This window comes from Adiantum capillus-veneris, chromosome 9 (genome assembly GCF_014529385.1).
Source record: "Adiantum capillus-veneris isolate H3 chromosome 9, ASM1452938v2, whole genome shotgun sequence".
Classification (NCBI taxonomy): Eukaryota; Viridiplantae; Streptophyta; class Polypodiopsida; order Polypodiales; family Pteridaceae; genus Adiantum; species Adiantum capillus-veneris.
In genome coordinates, this window is record NC_140939.1 from 5042654 (window position 1) to 5066624 (window position 23971).

Sequence of the window (23971 nt, forward strand, 5' to 3'; positions counted from 1 at the left end):
TCTCAGAGGACAGCTCCAGGGACTACAGGGTAGCTCCGACCGCATGCGGGAGCGCAGAGAGGCTTTCCTTCGACTGGGCCTTTCTACACCATGGTCCAGGGTGTACTCCGATGGCACTACTGACCACCTGTGTGGCTTTTCTCTCCCCCCGTTTCTTAATTTAGCCCCATTGTACATATGCTGGTTTTTCATTGGGAGAGTCTCCCAACATGGTTGTTGTAGCCCTCTCTTGAAGAGGTGGTTGTAGCCCTATGGGCAGTTTTAGTAACTAATAGAAGGATCTTTTCTCGGAAAAAAAAATTGTTTGCGGTTAAAATGGAAGAATCTATACTATAGATAATTGGGGGAGGGATTCAGGCCCCCCTTCCCTACCATGCGTCAATAGCTCTTGCATCTGGCGAATTCGGGTAGTGTTCACTACTCAAACAATGAGACAATGAGAGAGAGAGAGAGAGAGAGAGAGAGAGAGAGAGAAGGATTCCGATGCCTACTCAACACTCCACTCTCCTCGAGCCTCCCCTTTAAGTGCCAGGGGTCCCAAAGCATGGGATCAATGGTCCCAATTGAAAGGCGGGACGTCGATCGATTTGGATCGTTGATCGATTAAATCTAAACTCGGGATCCCGAGTTTAGATTTCGAAAAACTAATCTCGAAAGGTCAGCCACGTGGACCTACTGAGATCTAATCTCGAGACGCCTCGCTTCCCCAGCCAAGTTTTGAACCCTCGCCATTAGCTTGAGGGGTACACGCCTTGACCAACATGTCCACGTGCGCCTCGTTGAAATAGATGTGATTTACATCTACTTGAAGGTAAACTCGGGATCTCGACATAAAAACTAAACTCGGGATCCCGAGTTTAGTTTTTGTGGACCCCACCATAAAAACTAAACTCGAGATCCCGAGTTTAATTTTTACCCGTCGACGACCGAGATCTGAGTGCGCCTTTGATTTTGCACAAGGGCCATTGATCCCATGCTTTGGGACCCGTCGCACTTAAAGCTGAGGCTCCTCGAGTATCCAAGCGCTCTCACGTCGAACCTTCTCAAGCAATGCATACACTCCGTCTTGAATGCACGCTCCGCTCACCGTGACTCCTTGAAGTGTGCTAGCCACCTCCACTCCGGAGTCTGCACCAACTTTCAACACTCCACTCTCCTTGAGTAGCCAAGCGCTCTCACGTCAAACCTTCTCAAGCAGAGCATGCATTCCGTCTTGAATGCACGCTCCCACTCACCCTGACTCCTTGAAGTATGCTAGCCACCTCCACTCCGGAGTCTGTACCAACTTTCAGCTAGCCCTTTCCATTCAACTCCCTCTCTTTTTCTCTCTCTCTCTCTCTCTCTCTCTCTCTCTCTCACACACACACAGTACACAGAGCTACGAAAGCTACGAACAAGGCCCGGGAACGGTTGTCCATCCTTTTCAGATGGAAGCTGAATTAGACCCTCTACGTGAAGTAAGAATTATCAAAGTGTAGGTGATTCTCTCTCCATGCGTCCTCAATCGCTGCCGCACATGGTCGCAACTGATCTTCCAAGTTCTAGCCTAATCTCAGGGACGAGAACTCTCTCTCTCTCTCTCTCTCTCTCTCTCTCTCTCTCTCTGCATTGCACCACTGACGATGCCTTCGAGAGGCCTGTGGCCTACAACCGTGGTGCAACCACCTGTACATCATGTACGCCACATGATACATCTCTCCAAATGCAGTCACGTACATCATGTACGCCACATGTGGTGCACTTCATGAATCACAAATGGGATATGCCCAAGATGCTGATATGGCCAAAAGAATGCACGATGATATTGTTACTCAGTGATTCTTTTTTCGTCATAAAGCACAAAAAGTGCTTGAGGAGCTTCCTGTCCCAGATGTTGTCTCTTGGAATGCACTGATTGCAGGATATGCCCAACTTGGGCACGACCAAGAGCTCTGGGTTGTTTTCAATAGATGCGAAGCGAGGGCGTCTCTCCATATGCGATCACATACACTTGGCATTGCCTTGGTTGACATGTATGCAAAATGTGGTGCACTTCATAAAGCACACAAAGTGCTTGAGGAGCATCATATTCAGGATGTCGTCTCTTGGAATGCACTGAGTGCGTGATATGTCCAACTTGGGGTAGGGCCAAGAAGCTTTGGCATGTTTTCGGCTAATGCGAAGTGAGGGTTTTCACTCTAGATGCAATCACGATTACATCTTGAAGGAAAGGGTCATGGTTAGGAAGCTTTGGGTCGTTTTTAGCAGATGCAAAGAGAGGACATCTCTCCAAATACAATTACGTACACTCGCACCTTGAAGGCATGTGGCATTGCACAAGATGCTAATATGGGCAAAAGAATTCATGATGATATGGTGAGACAGGGATTGGGATATGCAAACACATACGCTTGGCATTGCCTTGGTTGACATGTATGCCAAATGTGGTGCATTTCATAAAGCACAAAAAGTGCTTGAGGAGCGGGATGTTGTCTTTTGGAATGCACTAATTGCGGGATATGCCCAACTTGGGCAGGGCCAAGAAGCTCTGGGCTGTTTTCAGTAGATGCGAAGCGAGGTTGTCTCTTCAGATGCAATCACACATGCACAAAAAGTGCTTGAGAAGCTTCGTGTCCATCTGAGATGTCATCCCTTGGAATTGATTGTTTGTGTTGGCATGACTAAGCACTGTTGGAGGCCTTACCATTGTACCATTGATAAGAGCGAACGAAACTTGCCATACGCGGGTCACGCGAGCTAGTTTTTATGAACAAAGGAGGTTGTGACAATAACTTAACGCGATCGTTGCAGTGCCCTCTCCCCGGCGGCCCGTCTGTCTACGCCGTATTTCTTTCTCGCTTGCGTTGGGCTCCGGTTTAGGAAGCTCAATGTCTTACTCAACTTCCTCAAGGTACTCTAACACACACACACACATCATAGTCTTAATCGACATGTAAGTCTGCTTGCAACGGTTATGATCGCATCCTTTTTACAGAGGCCGTAGCTGCAGCTTAAATTAACGAAATTGAAGAGAGAGAGACAGCAAACGCTGTGGGTTGAGTTGAAGAGAGAGAGGGCAAACACCTGCTACGCGTAGGTAGCGCCCCTCACGCAAGATACCATCACACCCCATCCCCGGATTCAGCTGCGCCCCTCTCTTTGGCTAATCACTTTGCAAAGTTGTGAGCCATGTCTGTCTACATAATTAGCGTAATGTCATCATTAATGCGCGTTCAAGTTTGTTCCAATGGGGTTGTTCTTTGAATGCCTTTCCTTTTGATTCATCAGCTTCCACTTAAATCCTTGATCTGTCAATACCAAGCACTAGCTGTTGAACCTGCAATGCGTCGCAACAGTACCCACAGCTTTGAAAGGTGAGGAATCTTTTCCCTTACTCGGGATTGGCTACCATGGGTACATCTTGCATTTAATTTATTGTGGGACTGATTCTAAGCAAAATCATTTGCCATGCATGATGGATTTTTGTCTTACATTGTTTTGGACTTTTGCCTTAATGCAACGCAAATCCTTAAAGAAACTTCTTTTCAAGGTTATCCGATTGAAAGGTTTGCCTTTAGACTTTCTATTGGTGTCTTTCTTGGTTGAGCTGAGAGTGTCTGGAAAAAGTGTCATCAAGGGGCAAAGAAAAATCACCCCTTGAAGTTGTTAAACAGTAGTTTAAACATGCAATATTTATGATTAGAAGAATATCTTTAAAACTATCATCAAAAGTTGCAAACCACACTAGAGAATATAAATGCAGGCAATGTTCTTATCAATTTTACTAACCCATGTCAAAGTCTTGCATAAGATCCCATGCCTCCAAGATGCAAGCATAGGTGATCGTGGATGTAAAGAAGCCTCGGGTTTGCATCCTATGAAAATTATGTACTATAGAGCTTCATGGACATGTCCTTGTGTTGGAAATATCTTGCAATCAGTGGGCTCCGAAAGATCACACCACAGGGCAAGAAGCTCGGTGATTGTTTGAGTTTCATGGTACACCACGGAGGGAATCTGATTGGAAGGTTTGCCTTGAGACTTTGTATTTCGGCATCTCTCTTGGTTGCAGCCGAGTGTATAGAAAAAGTGTCTCATCACTTCTTGAAAGTTGTCAAACGATAGTTCAAACTTTGAACTTACAATATGTATTATTAGAAGTTAGAATTTTCCATTACACAAACCTTCAAAGGGATAAATGAGAAGAAAGGAGTAGACTATTTTTAGACCTAGTAAACCATACTAGGGAATATAACTCGTGTGGTCACCTCAATAAGAGTGACCTTCATTGGAAGGTTGGAATCGGCTTAAACACTTCAAATCTTACAATTTACTTAGGACTAACACAAGATTGTTGCTTAGGACTAGGATTGAAGCGGAAATTGTGACAGCCTTTTGGAATAGACTCTTGCTATGAATATGTTTACCTCTTGCATACGTTGAGATTGCTTCTAGAAAGAATCCGTTCCTTGCATTCTGTGGCAACAACCATAGCTTGCTCATAGTAAGCTCACACTGTTGGGTATATTTGGTAATGATGTCATTCCAAGAGATGCATCCTTGTTAGGAGTCTCATCAAGCACTCGCCCTTTTTGAGGGATACTACATTTGTCATACATGTACTCCCTTTTCTTCAAGATTTGTTGCCAGCAATGTTCTTATCAATTTTCTCACCCATATTAATGTCTTGTGCATAAGGCCTCATGCGTCCAAGATGCAATCACATATGATTGCGAACGTAAATATATCCTATGGAAATTGCGTGCTATAGAGCTTCATGGATACATCCTTGCTAGGCATATCTTGAACACACTCCAAAAGATGACACTACAGAGTAGGAAGTTCGGTGATATTATTGAGTTACATGATTCACCACATTTGGTCTACATGTCAACCAAACCATTTCCTAGAATTTTGTATCTCTTAACACTAGTTTGGTAACCTAATATGACGTAAAAGTGTCCTTAGAGTGTTTGGAAAGAAATCCAATACTCCTAGTAGACGTGTCATTTTTTGGGAATCATTAGTTTAGCTTGAAGCTAAAAGACCACTTCTAATGGTGAAAATAAGCAACCTTTGAAATTCCCCACTATTTGGTCTTGGTAGACTACTGTGTTTTAGCAAAAACAACAAATCCTCTAGGTCAATCCCATACTTAAGATCTCACGGAATGTTCTAGACCACAAACCTATTTTTCCCACGAACCCAAATAAGTTCATCAGAATTTATGATTGTTGAAGCCTCATAGATTTTGTTGTACAATTTTATCCTTTACATTCACGGGTGTGACCCATCCTAGAGAGAGAGAGAGAGAGAGAGAGAGAGAGAGAGAGAGAGAGAGAGAGAGCTTTTTAACGTCTATGTGAGGTCGAAGTTGGCCTATGAGACAAATCAAGTATACATGTGTGTGTGTCAGGTGCAACGGAAGTGTTTAAGGATTGAGCTCGGATCTAGCACTCCACACAAACACGAGGGACTCTTTACTTCACTTGAAAGAATTGAACTGAATGAAAAAAAGAGAGACAAGAGAGAGAGAGAGAGAGAGAGAGAGAGAGAGAGAGAGAGAGAGAGAGAAGAGACGACATCGAATGTTGGGTCCCAACAAGGGCCCCCTTGCTCTGTTGCTAGAGCAAGTAATTTCTTTATCCTTGCACAATGCTGATACAATGACTAAATGCTAAGATGTTGATGCTTATGGGTACGGATGGTACTGAGGTACTGAGAGGTTCTATGTTGACGAGGAGGAGGAGGTACTGCTCAAGTCTATGTCAACGACGATGATGTCGATGACGGGGTATTGATGGGTCTATGTCGACGACATAGTGATGGGTCTATGTCGACGAGGAGGTTCTTGATGGGTCTATGTTGATTAAGATGATGTCGACAACGAGGTACTGATGGGCCTAGGTCGACGAGAGGTTCTTGATGGGTCTATGTCGATGACGAGGTTCTGTGGATCCTTGTGCTGAGCCAAGGCACAAGGGGTACTAGGTGTTGGGGAAATGTGACGACGACGACGACACCGCTCAGGCTGAAAGCCGGGATCTGCTAGAGGTGCCGATGGTAAGGGGTCTGCAACCACGGCGAGGCTAGGCTGAATCTGCTGGCGCTTCAAGCTGAAACGCTGGGTGTCTTGGGCTGAAATCGCTTATCATGCTGTGCTGAAAACATTGGTCTTCAATGTGAGAAAAGGCTCGGTTGCTGGATGGTCATGCGGCACGGCTGGGTGCTCCTTGTTTCCCTTGCGTCCTCTGCTTCTACAAGCGCCCAATGGGCTGCCTATATAGGAGGCAAAATCTTGGTCGAGAAGGGACTAATTCAGCCCCAACGACCGTGCTTTTAAATTGAAATCACTTATTGATAAAGTGCTAAAATAAGAGGTGGTTCACGCACGGTAATGCCTATTTACTGAAATATTGTTTTGTGCAAGAGAGGGTATGCAACTATGACCAGCCTGGACATGCACGTTCTCCTAGAGGCTCACAAAGGTGCCAGGCTCAGTTCTAAGCTAAGACTCATGCTAGACTGTGGTAGAAACATGTCCACATAGCGCAACTGAAGTGCACACGTGACAGTGTGCGCTCTCCGCCTATCGTAAAAGACAGTAGTTCAAACTTGTACAGAATAAAAGAAAAGGACTTAAGGTGGATGATGAGATCTATGGGGATGGGTGGAGCTCTAGTACTAGGGATATGTGCATGTCTATATGCTCAAGGTAGTGCAATCATGCAAATGCATCAATCTAGCTAGCTCCATCTGAAACCGGCCATGGGGCGATAGGTTTTGGCTTTCACCCGAAATTCTTTGCTTTACTTTAGACACACACAGAGAGAGAGTACTTTGCAAAGGGAACTTGTGACGGGGACCAACACTTAAGCGCACACACGGCTCGGAAGCTAGAATGCTCCGAGCAGACGCCGACAACTTGTAGGCTCCAAAATTGGCGCCCCTCTTGGTATTTCTTTATCTTTAAGAGGATAGATTACAAAGAAGAGTCCCGGGAATTCTTTACCTATATCCAGCTAGATACCGCCTGTTTTGGCAAATTTTGGCAGCATAACAGCCCCAAAACTTGCCCAAAACCAATTCCCCTGCTGGAACTCACTTCCACTAGCATAAACCCTCTGATTCCTGCCCAAAAACAGTAAATTCAGCTCGCTGTATTTACTGATTTTTGCCCTGTTTTCAGCCCTAAACAGTCCCCGAACTGCCCTCTAGCAGTGGGGCACTATTCCCAAGGGTTCTGATGTCCGTTTCAGCCCTAAACAGTCCCCGAACTGCCCTCTAGCAGTGGGGCACTATTCCCAAGGGTTCTGGCGTCCGTATGGCTGAAAACAGGGCAAAAATCAGTGGGTTTATGCCAGTGGAAGTGAGTTCCAGCAGGGGAATTGGTTTTGGGCAAGTTTTGGGGCTGTTATGCTGCCAAAATTTGCCAAAACAGGCGGTATCTAGCTGGATATAGGTAAAGAATTCCCGGGACTCTATATCCAGCTAGATACCGCCTGTTTTGGCAAATTTTGGCAGCATAACAGCCCCAAAACTTGCCCAAAACCAATTCCCCTGCTGGAACTCACTTCCACTGGCATAAACCCTCTGATTCCTGCCCAAAAACAGTAAATTCAGCTCGCTGTATTTACTGATTTTTGCCCTGTTTTCAGCCCTAAACAGTCCCCAAACTGCCCTCTAGCAGTGGGGCACTATTCCCAAGGGTTCTGGCGTCCGTATGGCTGAAAAACAGTCAAAATACAGCACATAATCAGGGCTGAATTCGCACCTGTACGGTGAGGTTATCACCCTCACCGATGCCTGCTTTTGGAGTAGCAATTAGCTACTCCTATTCCTGCTCAAGGAGGCTCTTGCCTCAGCACAAAAGCATGAAACCACACAGCTGTACATCAGTCAAATGAAGAGCCCTCTTGTGGGGCATCACATAACTGCACGTAGGGGAGAGAGAGCAGTGTCTAGTGTGCAGGTCATCACTCCTAACACCACACTGTACATAGACTGGAAAGCATGCACTCCATAGCTCTTAACCTGTGACAGTGTAAGGTGCATCGGAATGAATGTTTGAACTTGGCTCAAGATGAGTGCTCCGAACTGTGCTCAAGGGTTCCTTTTACTTACGGAAGGGAGAGCCTTCCGTTCCCTTAGTGAGAGAGTGCAATGGACACAAACAAAGTGGATGAACATTGTGAATGAAGGTACATGAGACTGAGAGATAGAGAGAAGAGAATATGACACTAGAGACGTTGTAAAACCCTCCTCGGAAGGCCCCACTCTCGTCGGCGAGAGTGGTCTACTATTGACTGCACAAATCTCTACAATGCTTGGACTTGCCGATGATGTCGACGACGATGAGGAGGACGACGAGACGGGCTGAAATCTGAAATCGCTAAGGGCTGAAATCTGCAAATCTTTATCTGCTGAATTCTGACTCTGTGTTGGTGACGATGTCGATGGCGACGATGCGACGACGACGTGCTGAAAACGCAGATACTGAAATCTGCGTTTTCCGGGCTGAATCTACAAACTGTGCGGGATCCGACCGTGCGGCGAAGAACTGCTGTGGGAAGGTGAGATCTGCAAGGTTTGGGACTTGATCTGCAGTGTCTAAGGGCTGAAAACTGAAAACGCTGGTGGTTCTGCTGATTCCGTCACGGAGGAACTGCAAAACGCTAGGTGCTCTACTGTCCCAAAAACGCTAGGGCTGAAATTGGTCTTGCTGTCGCCAGTGGTTCTGCAAATGCAAAACGCTAGGCTGATCTGCTGTGTCGTGATGACGCCGGGGCTGATCTGCTGTGCACAAAACGCCAAGTCTGATCTGATGCAAAAACGCTAGGTCCTCAGATGGCTGAAAACGCTAGGGCTACTGCGGGTGTTGGTCTTGCTGAGAAGTTGCCTGTTGAGCAAGGTGCTCCTACTGCCTCTTCTGCCAAAAAGTGCTAGCTCTGGTTTGCTTATATATTATCTTAGCAAAATTGCCCTACCTAGTTCCCAACAAAAGTCACTTAAAAATAATAAATGAAAAATGTGAAAAATAGGGAAAATAGGCTAAATGCACTGGAAAATTCCCCTGAAGAATTCTAATGGATTCTGATGGGAATGCTTATGATCATGCTGTGTGCAACCAGAGGATATGCATCTACACTAAGTGTCTGGGCATGCACGTTCTTCGAACAGACTCACAAAAGTGCTAGAACACTTGCTAATCTAGACTGACTGGACTGACTGAACCCTTCTCGTGTTGTAACTTGTCCACGGACACATAGGGTTGGATGTGTCACTTGACATCCCCTCCTTTTCAAAGTGAGGTACTGGTACTGAACTGTATGGCGTCGAGGGAGATCGCCAATAGCATCCGGAATCCTGGAAGGGACTCTTTGCCGGCCCACTCTGATGTGTGGGTCGTGCGGTACTTGAACTTCATAAAGGTTTGCAACACTTGCTTCTTTGGGCCGCGCCGAAAGCGACACAAAGTCTTCTGTGGCTCCTTCAATGCTTCAACTTCGTCTAGAGTCACACTTCTTCTTTAAGAATCTCCATGGCTGAAAATTCCTGAAACCACTTCCAACACAAAAACATGAACATACCTATTCCATGTAAAGTGATTGGAAAAAATCTTGTCTTTTCAAAGACTGTGCATGCAATGTAGATGAACAAATAGACGGAGTGCCAAACCGTTCACCACACACATGCAAACAATGAGATCGAATCTTGTCCTTCTGATCTAAAGCAATCAACTGTGGCAATTCACAATGGAAATGCCCATGCTTGGTGCTCAATCTTTCTTGTGCTCTTTCTGAAACTGTGTCGTGCCAAGGGAGAGACATGGAATGTGACTTCCTTGAATGCATACTTTTCAGCTTTACATGAATAATCCGCATACATCCATGCTCATTCATGAGTGAAACGTGCTCAATGTACAATATGTCACGCCTAAGAAAAGGGATCACATAAAGACGTTGACTAAAATACAGGAAACGATCACGAATGAAACACTCGATCAATGCGTGCGTACTAATCATGCGAACACATAATACTTCCTGTGAGGGTTCTTTGGACCTAGGCTCGAGAGCCAAGATTGGTTCTTCCTGAGGGGGTTCTTTGGACTTAGGCTTGAGAGCCAAGATTGGGTCTTCGTGATTGATCGTCTCTGCAATGAGGTTAGCTTCACTAGAGAAAGTATCAACTAACACATCATCCTTCTTGTGAACAATCACATCTTCTTTATGCAACTCATCATGCTTGTGAGAAATCACATCTTGATCATGCAAATCATCATGTTTGTCATTGTCATCCAAATCATCATGCTCAATATTATCATTCAAATCATCATGCTCATCATTATCGTTCAAATCATCATGCAAATCATGTGTGTCATGCTTTGGAGAAGTAGAGACTGAGAGAGTCTCCTTTTCCTGATTCTGTGCAAAGTGCGCGTGCACTTGAGAAAAGAGTCGCAAGAACTCTTTTATGTGTTGGTCGCTCTTCTCTTGTCTTGCTTTGTTCTCGCGGTCATATTCTGCTTGTCTTTCGTTGTTCTCGCGATCAAATTGTGCTTCTACGTTGTAAAACCTCCTCCGAAGGCCCCACTCTCGTCGGCGAGAGTGGTCTGCTATTGATTGCACAAATCTCTACAATGCTTGGACTTGTCGATGATGTCGACGACGAGACGGGCTAAAATCTGAAATCGCTAAGGGCTGAAATTTGCAAATCTTTATCTGTTGAATTCTGACTCTGTGTCGGTGACGATGTCGATGGCAACGATGCGACGACGACGCGCTGAAAACGCAGACGCTGAAATCTGCGTTTTCCTGGCTGAATCTACAAACTGCGCGGGATACGACCGTGTGGCGAGGAACTGTTGCGGGGAGGTGAGATCTGCGAGGTTCGGGACTTGATCTACGGTGTCTAAGGGCTGAAAACTAAAAACGCTGGTGGTTCTGCTGATTCCGTCGCGGAGGAACTGCAAAACGCTAGGTGCTCTGCTGTCCCAAAAACGCTAGGGCTGAAATTGGTCCTGCTGTTGCCGGTGGTTATGCAAATGCAAAACGCTAGGCTGATCTGCTGCATCGTGATGACGCCGGGGCTGATCTGCTGTGCACAAAACGCCAAGGCTAATCTGATGCAAAAACGCTAGGTCCTCAGATGGCTGAAAACGCTAGGGCTACTGCGGGTGTTGGTCTTGCTGAGAAGTTGTCTGTTGAGCAAGGTGCTCCTACTGCCTCTTCTGCCAGAAAGTGCTAGCTCTGGTTTGCTTATATATTATCTTAGCAAAATTGCCCTACCTAGTTCCCAACAAAAGTCACTTAAAAATAATAAATGAAAAATAGGGAAAATAGGCTAAATGCATTGGAAAATTCCCCTGAAGAATTTTGATGGATTCTGATGGGAATGCTTATGATCATGTTGTGTGCAACCAGAGGATATGCATCTACACTAAGTGTCTGGGCATGCACGGTGTGCAAACAGACTCACAAAAGTGCCAGAACACTTGCTAATCTAGACTGACTGGACTGCTGAACCCTTCTCGTGCTGTAACTTGTCCACGGGCACATAGGGTTGGATGTGTCACGTGACAGACAGGAAGTTGCAAAATGAGCCTCCCAGCTATAAATTCAGCGCCACTTCTTCTTGCATGAGGAAAGTGCATAGAAATTTGGCACTTGGCGCTTTTACAGGCCATTTCCCGTTTCGGGGTTGCCACCTAAAAATCTCCCTACTGGTTGCCCAGTTGACTTTGCGGCAGAGTTCTAAAATGTTCTCCTTGTCATTCCGGAGATATTGATGCGAACAGATTTCATGGCTCAAAATAGCAGTTTCCTAATTTTTAGGAAATGCTTCCGTTGGGCTCCCACTGGTCTTCTGACCATCTATCCCCATTGGGACCGCATCCAAAAATGCAATGTGGCCCAACTGTCGACTATTTTCTTTTGGTGATCCCACCTTGACTTTGTGCCTTTATTGAGTTCACTTCCTAGGATCCACCAACTTGCTAAGTGCGACGGGGGAAACTACATGATCTTGAAGTGAGCCTAGACATCCTCTTACTATACAAATTCCAGTGCCGACCAACTTCCCGTCTGCGGGTGAAACTACCGTTCACATTGGCCATACAATGTCCGACCATTTGCAACTTCAAAAAGAGGGTCTCAAAAATAAAACAAAAATCATTGGACAGAAACCAACAACTAAGGTTAGCAGTTACCACGTCCTTGTGACATAGTTAACAATTGTCACGTCCTCATGACATACCCTCCTCTTGAAATCGCAAACGTCCTCGATTGCATACCATAAATACACGCCACTGATGATCTTGTGTTGTTAGCACTCTGTTATCATCGCATGTATCCTCAAGAAAGGTCATAACACATAGATACAAATGACTTAATGAGACCTTCATACTTTTGTCATTTCCATCTATTACACTGAATTCATATGTACATTTGATGTGCTAGCTCTATCATTACCCCTCCTTTGTACACGTTGGGTTGGGGTATAGGTAGGTTGTAACCGAAAGGCTTCAAGGTAAAGCTGCAATACATTTGATGACTCTGACAGTTCATGCTCTTCCATCCACTTTGCATCCATAGGCGGATAGTTCTTGAACTGCACCAAGTAGCGTCTTGCAACCCGTCCTTTAACTTTTTTGTCCTTATGTGCCAAAACTTGCTCAGGTACCAGGATCTCATCAAGTTCCTCAACTTCTGGCTGATCCTCATCTGGCATATCTTCTGGCACATCACCCACGAAGGGTCTTAGAAGACTCACATGGAACGCATTATGAATTCTCCACGCATCAGGCAATTTCAGCCTGTAAGCCACATCGTTGATCTTGTCAAGCACTTGAAAAGGCCCATAGTAACGCATGCTGAGCTTACGAAACAGCCGTTCCTTGCCCTTCATCTTTTTTAACCTTGCCTTTCGAACCTTAACAAAACCCAATCACCAAGTGATAACAGCAATTCACGACGGTGACGATCAGCAACCTTTTTCTGCTTTGCCTGAGTCTTCTCCAAGGCAACTTTAATTATCTTATACATTTCATCCATGTTCTCAACATATCGATTTGCCTCAAAGATCTTGTCCTTTGTATGCAAAATGGGAGGAACCTTTTTGCCGCCTTCAACAATCTCAAAAGGTGCCTTGCCAATCGAGGAATGCACCGTATTATTGTACGCATACTCAAGCATAGGCAAATATTGTTCGCATTTGCCCTTATTATCTGACACATAGCATTTCAGCAGATCTAAGATAGTAGAATTAGCCTCTTCTAATTGTCCATCAGTTTGTGGATGAAACGAAGACGAGAACTTGAGCGTAGTGCCCATGTTCTCAAACAATCCTCTCCAGAAGAAACTGGTCATGCGAGGATCACAATCACTGACAATCGATTGTGGCATACCATGGTACTTAAACACATTGTACATGAACAAGCGTGCCATCTGATCAAATTTTATCTTCTTCATGACAGGGATAAAACGGGCCTACTTGCTGAACTTGCAAATAATGGTCGATATACCATTATTCCTTGTTGGAGTTCTCAGAAGATCAAAGATAAATTCTATAGCAATGCTTTCCCATGGCTTATCCGGAATCGGCAGTGGTTGTAACAGCCCTGGTGCCTTTTGCCTGTCAAACTTGACCTTTTGGCAAATCAGGCATGCTCACACCAAGGCATCCACATCTCTCCTCAAGGTAGGCCAATAGAAGAATGTGTCTACCGCTTTAACTGTCGCATCAAATCCACGATGCCCTGCATACGGTGGGATATGACTCTCTTCCATGACCTTATATCGCAATGGCCTAGTGACACAAAGTCTGCCATGCATCATCATAAAACCATCTCTGAGGAGGTAGTGCTCATGATGTTGCCCGTCTTGCAACTGTTCAAAGATCCTTGCAAACTCTTCATCAGTAGCATACTGTTCCTTCATGTCATCTAGCTCATGATGATAAGGAATTGACACAACTGAAATTTGTGGCTTCCTTGATAACGCATCATCCACAACATTCTTCTTGCCTTCCACAGGCATAATCTGGAAGTGGAACATAGAAAGAATGTTTGCCCATCCCATATGCTTTTCGGATAACTTTGACTGTGTCAAGAAGTATCGCAAGGTCTGATGGTCTGTTTGGACAACAAAATCAGCACCTAAGAGGTAGTGCTTCCAGTTAGAAAGCGCATGAATCACGGCCAAGAGCTCTTTCTCATAGACTTGCATAGTCTTCTTTGGCCCTTGCAAAATTCGGCTTTCATAAGCTACTACGCGTCCATCTTGCATTAGCACTGCTCCGATGTTACTGCCACACGCGTCACACTGGACCACAAATGACTTCTTGAGATCTGGCAAAACAATTACTGGATCTGAAGTCAACTCTTCCTTTAAGAGACTAAAAGCTGAAATCTCTTTTTGGGTCCATCTGAAAGTGACCTCTTTCTTTTGCAAAGCGTGAAGAGGTGATGCTGTCAACTGTCAGTTATTTTCTTTGGGTGATCCCACCTTGACTTTGTGCCTTTATTGAGTTCACTTCCTAGTATCCATCGACTTGCTAAGTGCGACGGGGGGGAACTACATCATACATGATCTTCAAGTGAGCCTAGACATCCTCTTACTATACGAATTTCAGTGCCGACCAACTTCCCATCTGCGAGTGAAACTACCGTTCACATTGGCCATACAATGTCCGACCGTTTGCAAGTTTAAAAAGAGGGTCTCAAGAATAAAACAAAAATCATTGGAAAGAAACCAACAACTAAGGTTAGCAGTTGCCACGTCCTCGTGACATAGTTAATAGCTGCCACGTCCTCGTGACACCATCCTGTACTAATGGGGGGGTGTAAAATGTGGTACATGGGAGGGTCGGGAGCAAGAGATGCCCTAATGAAAGCCATTGGGTGAGCCATCTGGGCTCGTCTCTCCTCAACAACTCGATGTGCTCGGGTCCGGATCTTCTCGATCCGTCTAAGATGGAGTCGTGGGGTTGGGCCTCAAGTAGCACGCAGGCATGTAACAAACTTGGACACCCCAAGTCTAGATTCTGTCGCGACACAAGAGAGAATCACTTAAAATACTTCACAACTTTAAAATCATAGTTCAATTTGGTCGACACGGCCCGGCGTAGTTCCGTGCCCAAAGAGATTGGCCCCAAAGATTGGCGCCCCTTCCGGTATTTCTTTTATATTAATATTTGAGCAAATTACAACTCCCACAAGGTCCTCCGCCCTCAGACTCTGCGTCCAGATGCTCTGAGAAGTGAGGCCCTTAGGGCTCTTTTATTCTTATAAGGGATGCCAAAAGCAGAGCCCCAAAATCAGTTAAACTCAAAAGCAAAAGTTCCAAAAGCATTCAACTCCTAAAAGCATCTGGCCTAAAAACTGCCCCGAAAAGCAACCATCGCAAAATACGGAATTCCGTACAGTTGTTAGCGCAAAAAGCGGGCCTATCCGGACATCCTGCCACGTGAGCATGTCAACAAAAATTCCGAGGATCCGTACTACTGTCACGTCAGCGTCCGTACAGTCAGCACGCGTGTGTGTGTCCGGGCAGAATTACCACATCATCAATTTGTGACATATGAATTGTAATCGCTCTCGATTACTCCTGCAAAACAGACAGAAGCCATAAACTGTCTTAGTAGACACTGGCTGTTAGTACGTACACACTAGACACAACACATCTAGCACATGTACAAAGACGACAGTCACATCACTGCACATCACACGACAATCAATCACATAAATATTCATTTCAAATCTCAGATAATGACTGCCAGCAACGTATTTAGTAACCACATCTAGATCCATTCTGGACCTCATTGATGTCGGGTTAACTAATCCCATATTGCAATCATGTCTATAGAGATTTTTCGTCTCAAGCAGTGCCGTGTGCAAGTAGTCATTCGCTTCAAGCACTATCGTGTGCGAGAATTTGTCACCTCAAGCACTGTCATGTGCGAGAATCTGTCGCCTCAAGCACTATCGTGTGCGAGAATCATTTCCGGGGATCCCAATTTATCACCAAGTTCATACTGAACAGAGTGGTCCAGTCATTCATTCCATTGAATTAGTTGTGATTCATGATTCGTTATCAGGTTCATTCGGGAGCTGTCACTACTCCATCTCATTCTTAATTCTGCTCTTTTTCCAGAATTAACAGATTCTTTCATAAAACATTAGTTTTATTCAAAATTTAAAATCATCTTCCAAAAAGTCTTGTTTCATAAATTCATAAAGCCAAATAATGCTAATTCAAAAATCTGTTTTGGAACGAGTATCGCCTCGTCTTGCTCTTCTTTCAATCTGCCATCCTAATTCTTGTGCCCTTTTGGTGCACCGTGTAGCAATATGTCCTTGTTCTCCACATTCAAAACACTTTCCTGCTTTGAACATTCGTCTCTTTGGTCTTTTGTGAGAGAAGGTCGATCATCTCTTCATTGATTGCTTCTGCTATGACTTGTTGAAGGTTCATCTAATGGGTAAGTCATTTTACCCAAATGTATAGTAAATCCCCGCTTCGTGTGTCCCATCAATTGTTGTATAGACTCGGACTTCCTTTCAAGACAGTAGTCTCGAATTTCTTTGGGAAGCCCGCAACAAAATCGTTCAATTTGCTCCTTAAAACTGATCTTCTTAAAGGATGAAATATGTAGAAAAATTTCCCAAAATCTTTCATAGTAAGAATCCAAAGATTCTGTCTTGACCATCCAAACATGGTTCCAATCAGTAATCACGTCTCATTCGTATTCTTGTGTGAGCCATGAAGAAATAAAGAGTTTCTTAAATTTCAACCTCTTTGTCGGCTTATGTTACCCACGTTCGTCTTCATTTTCAACTTTTGTAATGTCAATTTGATTGTACAATTTATTCAAGGCAAGGTTGTTATAGTGTTGGACGTCTGATCTGTGAGTACAAATTATCGTAGTAGAGTTGTTGATGTAGTCATGCACATGCGCTTCATCTATAATACATGCACCCAAGGTACAAGTGCTTTCATCTACGGTTGGTTTTCTTTCACGAATAATGATCAAGAACTGAAGCAATTCAGGGTCCGTTGCGTGTCTTACAGAGCATGACATCTTGTACAAAGTTGCATGTAGCCAGCGGACCGAGCTTGTGATATGGCATGTGTTACAAAGCTCCCGTGCGTGACTACAAACTGGGGGTAGTTGGGCAAGATCACCGAGCAAGAGAACACATTTGTTGTTGAAGGGATCTGCCAATGTACTGCTTGTTATGTTGACATTTTGTCTTATGATAAGGTCAAAAGTAGTTTGGGTTAAGTGAATAGCTTGGATAGGTCGCCTATAATTATAATATCTGCCTCTTTTATGTCCAAATATCGCTCATCAGTCTCATGAATAGAGAGGGGATACTGTTGACTTGTGGTTGGTATCTTGAACTGGTAATGGACTGTAGATGCAATGCTGCTAAGTCTTGTTGTTGCTGCTCCGATGGCAAAGTGCCAACAATAATACAAAAGTGAAGGCAGCAAGAATGTCTATTTCATTTGTCTGTCGACCTCGTTTATCGCTATATATGTGAGGTACGCCGCCGTGCAGGAGGGACATATTTCTAGATTGTGAGCAAAGATGTTACATTGTATGCTTCAATCTTTATACAATGCAGTAATTTCAAACCATGACCTAGCATATGGACGATAAGCTAGTTTCAAGTTGGCTGCAATTTGCTCCCTAGCTTAGTGACGCTTGGATTGTAATCTTCTAGGTCTTGAGAACTTCATACTGGTACCTAGTACGGGAGAAACGAGGACATATATAGTATGGCATCAATTATTAGAGCTAAAGGAAAGATGCACAAGGTGAATTCACCATTGCGATACACCACATGCATTCACTACTGTAATACATCACATGCATTGGCTAGCAACCGTACGCAAAGAGTTGCGTGTGTAACTAACATGTGCAGATGTTGATCGACACCGAATGTATAGTTCTGAAAACGAGATCCACATAAACCGAAGCAAAGGAAGTAATGCGGAAAATTCTAAACAAGCAAATAGATAAAGCATCGGTACAACATTGCAGGTCAGTAAAGCACCTCATTTATTGAAACGAGGGCGGGGGCGTAGTTTAATCGGTAGAACGCATGTTTTGCAAGCATGAAGTTATTGGTTCAAGTCCGATCGTCTCCATTCGTATACAGATTAGCACATTAAATTTATAACTAGGCTAGGAAATTCAAATTGTAATGAAAACCTCCCTGTTGCATGGAGCCCAGCACTACATTGGCCAGGATGCCTTACCCCCTGGCACGGCACCTTAAGCTAGGGAAAACCCGGCTAACCGCCACCCCGAGTCGCTACCGGGGCCTGGTCAAGCGACTCAACGACGAGTGCACAGCGGCAGTTAATGCATGCTACATGCTCTATAGGCTCTTCTGGCCAAGGGAAAGCACCTACTTTAACCAAAAGAGCTCAGTACGGCACCTGTTCGCTACCACCTATACAGAATCAGTGGGTTACCCGCTTTAGGCTGTAGCCGAAGAACAGGCGGGGGGCTGCTACCATAGCCAATCTAAGGCGCGACCTTGAGGGGGTTCTAAGGGCGGCAATTGACCGTTTAATCCTCTTAGAGGAACTCTCCCTGAGCAAGGTAGACATGGTGGCTTGCCACACTGGCATATACGCCGGGCCCTCTAAAGCACCCGAGACATAGGAAGCCTACATATCAGGGTCCCTTCCCTATGTGAGTACATATTCCTTTGATGGGCTAGACATTTCGACTGCCCAAACCCTTTGTTTAAGCGCTGGCATTCATAAGGGTCAGTTTGCTTGCTGTTTTAAAAACGAAAAAGTTTTTTTGTCGAAGAGTATCTTAAGGATCGAAGAGTTTACATCTTTTCTTAATTCTTCACGAAAGTCGAAACCGTATTTTTCTAGGGCTATAGCGGGAATTGGGCTTATTTTAGCTTTCGTTGAAGTAATTGTTTTTCTATTTGTCTTAATCGTCGGCTTGGTCTATGCATGGCGAAAAGGAGTTATTTTGCAGCGTGGCTTCTCATCTAGTTTAATAACAACACTTTAAAACAAAGCCTATATCGTATCCTATACGTCACGTTACGTATTATATCATTCTTGACTTACGCAAGCAAAATACTTGATAACTACGACCCGTATAGGATTTCAACTCGTTACTACTTTAGCTACCCATCTCTTTAGATCGTTTTTTCACCCGGCTATACGTGCTCATGCTAAGGTGTGTGTCGTACGCGCTTTCGTGCCATCCCTTGCCCCACCTGGGGTAACCATACAACATCGTTAGTGGAATCTTGAAAAGAGATTAGTACGAGGAAGCCCATTGTCCTTGCGGCGCTTTTATCTCTCGCCTATCAAAGTGATGTTCTTTCACCCGGTAGAAGAACTTGTCTAGAGAAGGATTTCCCGCTTAGATGCTTTCAACGGTTCTTCCCTACCAACTTAGCTACCCGGCGCTATTACTAGCACAACAACCGGAACACCATAGGTTGACCTAACCCAGTCCTCTCATACTAGGGCAAGCTTCTCGCAGTTCTCTAAAACCAACGGTAGATAGGAACCGAACTGTCTCACGACGTTCTAAACCCAACTCACGTACCACTTTCATCGGCGAACAACCGAACCCTTGGGACCTTATTCAACCCCAGGATGTGATGAGTCGACATCGAGGTGCCAAACGACTCCGTCGATAAGAGCTCTTGGGAGTCATCAGCCTGTTATCCCCGGCGTACCTTTGATCCGTTGAGCGAGGGCCCTTCCACACGGGACTCCCGGATCACTATGGCCGACCTTCGTCTCTGTCCGACTAGTAAGTCTTACAGTCAGGCAGGCTTCTACCATTACGCTCATAAGCTGTTATAATATTAGCTTCAGCCTACCTTCGCACACCTCCGTTACTCTTTGGGAGGCATCCGCCCCAGATAAACTACCCACCTTGCAATATCCCGCTTCTGACAGCAGCGGCGGTTAGGCATCCAACGACGAGAGAGTGGTATTTCAAGATTGGTGGCGACATTGCCATGACCTCCCATCTATCCTACACATTAAATCAAGGATGTCACTGCAAAAGTATAGTAAAGGTGCACGGGGTCTTACCGTCTAGCCGTTAGTACTCCGCATCTTCACGGAGAATTTAATTTCATTGAGTCCATGTTGGAGACAGCGGGGCAGTCGTTACCTGTAAGTCTTGCTAAACTTTTTGGTTTAGCTTGGGCTTTCTCTTTACCCAGGCCTTTTTCTCAGTTCCAATAGAATAAGCCATAGCGGTAAGCCTGGGCGCTTCATGTAAAGTCTCTGGGGATTGGAACTCTGCTATCCAGTCTGGATGTTCTGGAGCAAGTGCATGCTTTTCTATTCCCCAATCCTGCGGATCGTCCATTGTGTCATATCTAAGTCCTTGAAGACAAGTGCACTTAGATCTTTAAAGTGTTCCAGCATGTAATGTGGCCTAAAACCTAATAATTACTTAGAAGGCTGGCGTAACTTACTGTGTACACCATTCATGCAGGTCGCTACTTATGCGACACAATAAAGTTAATCAAACGGCAATGGATGGTATTCAGTTCCATGCCATCCTCGCCTATGGCCTTATAGTCGCCTATAAGTTCGGACTATATCATCATCTCGAAGGATGTCTGGCGTGTGGTCGTTGGGGATCGAGTTTAGATCTTGGAACTACGTTCGCGGGCGCACGGCGCGAGGCTACGAAAATGGTCAGCCGCGGGCTCGAAAGACGATGTATTTCCAACTTGCTATCCTGCTGATGGTCCGCGCCACCAACTACATTTTCCATTCAGCCGTGGATAGGCCGTAGGTTGGTTGAAAGCGCTTCGCGCTGTCGACAGCCAGATTTTTTTGATTTTATCCTGTTCTGTATGAGTATTGGATACTGAAATTCGGGCGGATGTCCCAGCATATTGCCCGATTATGTTGTCGAACATCTCTGTCAAACCACCCCTTTGTCGGGGAATTTCGCTACCTTAGGACAGTTAGAGTTACTGCCGCCGTTTACCGGGGCTTCCATTCAAAGCTTATAACACTTCTCCTTTTTACCTTCCGGCACCGGGCAGGTGTCAGACTCTATACATCGTGTTACCACTTAGCAGAGTCCTGTGTTTTTAATAAACAGTCGCTACCCCCAATATGTGCCACTTTCCCAATCCTTCAATAGGAGAGCACCCCTTCTTCCGAAGTTACGGGGCCATTTTGCCGAGTTCCTTCAACATGGTTCTCTCAAGCGCCTTAGTATATTCTACTTGTTCACCCGTGTCAGTTTGGGGTACGGTTGGTTTTGCATTTTAAATGTTGAATCACCCTCCCAATTCCACGAAGTTTTTTCCCGGGAGTTTCAACCCTGCATAAAGCCGGAGTGACTTTGTAGCCCCCTGCCCAATCATCCAATTCACGAGTTTAACAAACACGCATGGTTCAGTAGTTAAAGCAACTTCGTCGCTTTCGTGTACCCATCGGACGTTGCCCTTTCGGGGTTCCTTAGGGACCGATTCACTCTGCGTAGATTGACTGAACACAGAAACCCTAGAACTGGCAGGCGATCATGTTTTTCACATGATTTCTCGTTACTCATGTCAGCATTCTCACTTCTGGTATCTCCAGGTGTTGTCACCAACAACTTTCCTTGATTGACAGAACGTTCCGCTACTGACACTTGAAAAAGCTTCTTTCAAGGTCTCGTCGCTTCGGTGAGTCACTTGAGCCCCGAGACATTTTCAGTGCCATGAAGCTAGACCAGTGAGCTATTACGCTTTCTTTGAAAGATGGCTGCTTCCAAGCCCACCCCCTGGTTGTCATCGCTTGATCACTTCCTTTTCCACTAAGTGATTGCTTAAGGACCTTAGTGTACGATCTGGGCTGTTTCCCTTTCGACTTTGTATCTTAGCACCCGAAGTCTGTCTGTACAAACCCATGGCCTGTATTCGGAGTTTCCTTGGGGTCGGTCAAGCTTTGGGCTACCCTAGCCCATTGAGTGCTCTACCTCAAGCCATAAACGTTATACGCTCTACTTCAATAGATTTCGCGGAAAACCAGCTATATCCGATCTTGGTTATTCAGATAGGTAAGCCCGGAACGGAAGAGCTTTCCCCCCTCTTTGAACCGCACGTGCAAGTTTCCTTGCATACGGCTCAAATGACGAATGGGAAGTCTAGGCCCCGGTAGCTTTTGGTTCTTGCGTTTCAGGAACCGCTCGGAGCGTTTAGAGAGAAGCTAGAAGCAAAGCGCAACTCAGTTTCCTTGGTTTCCAGTATGCATGAAACCAGAAGAAAGGGCAGTTGGCTGAGCCAAGGGAACCCTAGCGGGGGAAGCCCAACGACCCTTGCATAACCTTTGTGGCGTTACTGCTCGCAGTTATTCATTTAAGGCACGAAGTGCGTATAAATGGTCTTTTTGCGCTTCGTCATTCATGATACGAGTTAGCACCGGGCCCCCAACTCAAAAGGTCAGGTCGGCGATTCATTAAATAGATATGTCTCTATCTACCTCCGCTGCCTATTTTACCCTACCCAGTAAAGCAAGTTGGTGGCTTTTCATATCGTCTTCTGCCCACTGGACGGTATCTGATCTTATGACCAGACCTCCTGAGGGGAGCCCATTGGGTTTACCTTGTCGACATGTTGACTTTATTACAAGGAAAAGCGATCCTGTGCTATACTCCGGTGATCATTTGCCAATCGGGGCACGCAGAGGCCCATCGTGTCCCAAATCACATTCTGGTTCATTCTTCGCCAACAGAGTGCTTGCTGGCCCGTAATGATACAGCAGCTTTATGGTTTCTACGAAGCGTTGTCACACAGTTCACTTGCGTTGATCAGTAGTCTTGCCACTCCTAGCGGGTTCTATGCTGCCACCTCTTGCATTGTTTTGTTAGCTTCACACCCTCCCCAAAGGAACGCATGGTGGGGTAGGAGCCTCCCGCTAAGCTGAAATGACAGTAGCCTTGGCAATCGGGTCTCCCCGGACACTTGCTTGTAAAGGAGACAGGGCGCGAGATTTGAAAGGGATAACCAAAGAAGCGCGCTTTTTTAGGGCCCTCTCTCTCCAGCGGAGTGACGTTTGCCCTAACGCAAGCAATTTTGCATTCTGCGGAATCTCATTTCAGCCAGCCATTTCTTTTCAAACAGTTTTCTCTTTTCGATTTGAAAAGAATGGAATGTTGAGAAAGAGTTAGTGCCGTTAGGCACTTCCCCCGGCAAAAGTGGGCGCTGCAGGCACTTACCCTGCCCGGCGGAAGAGAGGGACCTTAGGCTCCCGAAAGGAAAGTGCCGGTAAGTACAACGTTGGTCTTGAGTTTGGCAGCTGCCATAACCATTGCCTTATGCTCCTCAAGTCGCACGGCCTTTTCAAGCCGCTCTATCTCTCGATTGAGATTGGACTATACATTTTTCTCATCTCTAATTTAAGGTCAACGTTAGGGTACAAGTGCCGATGCAATATTTTCATAAAGGTGTGACTCTTGGTCAAAGAAGGCCTTGGTCTCTTCTCCATAAGCCGGACCGCCAACGTCAAGGCGAGAGCACATTGGTCCAGTCCCCGCCCAGTGGAAGCATCCACTCGGATAGCAAGGAAAGGTCAAATGACTGCAGCATCCGCCGCTAGCAATTGTTTAGAATGACTGCAGCCACGTCATCGCTTTGGTGGTCGAATTACTGCAGTTAATTCGAAGAATTGCCTAGCTTTTGCTATCCGTTATGGCGTTCCTTTCTCTTCTCCTCTTCGCATCTTTAGTGGGTCCGGGCTGTCAACTATGTCTCCCGACAATTCTCAGTACATATAGCGGAAAACGCTTTTCACATATCGAGGTCGGAATGGGATCAGGTGTTCCGCGTTTTACTAGGATGCCCGGACAAAACAAACACGCTTGATTAAGAAACAAAAAAGTGCTAACGACAAAAGCACCTACCAGAGAAAATGCAAATACAGCTAGTACAAGCCTTTGATTATTTAATCGCTACCAACCCCACACTTCCCCCTCGCACAGT

At 45.4% G+C, this 23971-nt stretch overlaps 1 long non-coding RNA gene and 1 other non-coding gene across 3 annotated transcripts in view; both read left to right on the forward strand.

Annotated features, from left to right (window-relative positions):
* The first annotated feature begins 2205 nt into the window (after positions 1 to 2205).
* LOC147450061 (uncharacterized) overlaps positions 2206 to 23971 on the forward strand; it is a 75646-nt gene continuing 53880 nt past the window's right edge. The window contains exons 1-3 of one of the 2 annotated variants that reach the window (XR_015189251.1): positions 2206 to 2890; positions 2975 to 3170; positions 3268 to 3353. This is a non-coding gene — a long non-coding RNA (uncharacterized LOC147450061). The remainder of the gene's footprint in view (positions 2891 to 2974; positions 3171 to 3267; positions 3354 to 23971) is intronic. The other variant, XR_015189250.1, reaches the window with a different exon arrangement.
* Positions 18062 to 18134, forward strand: TRNAA-UGC (transfer RNA alanine (anticodon UGC)). Its single transcript has one exon. It is a non-coding gene; the product is annotated as a tRNA-Ala (tRNA).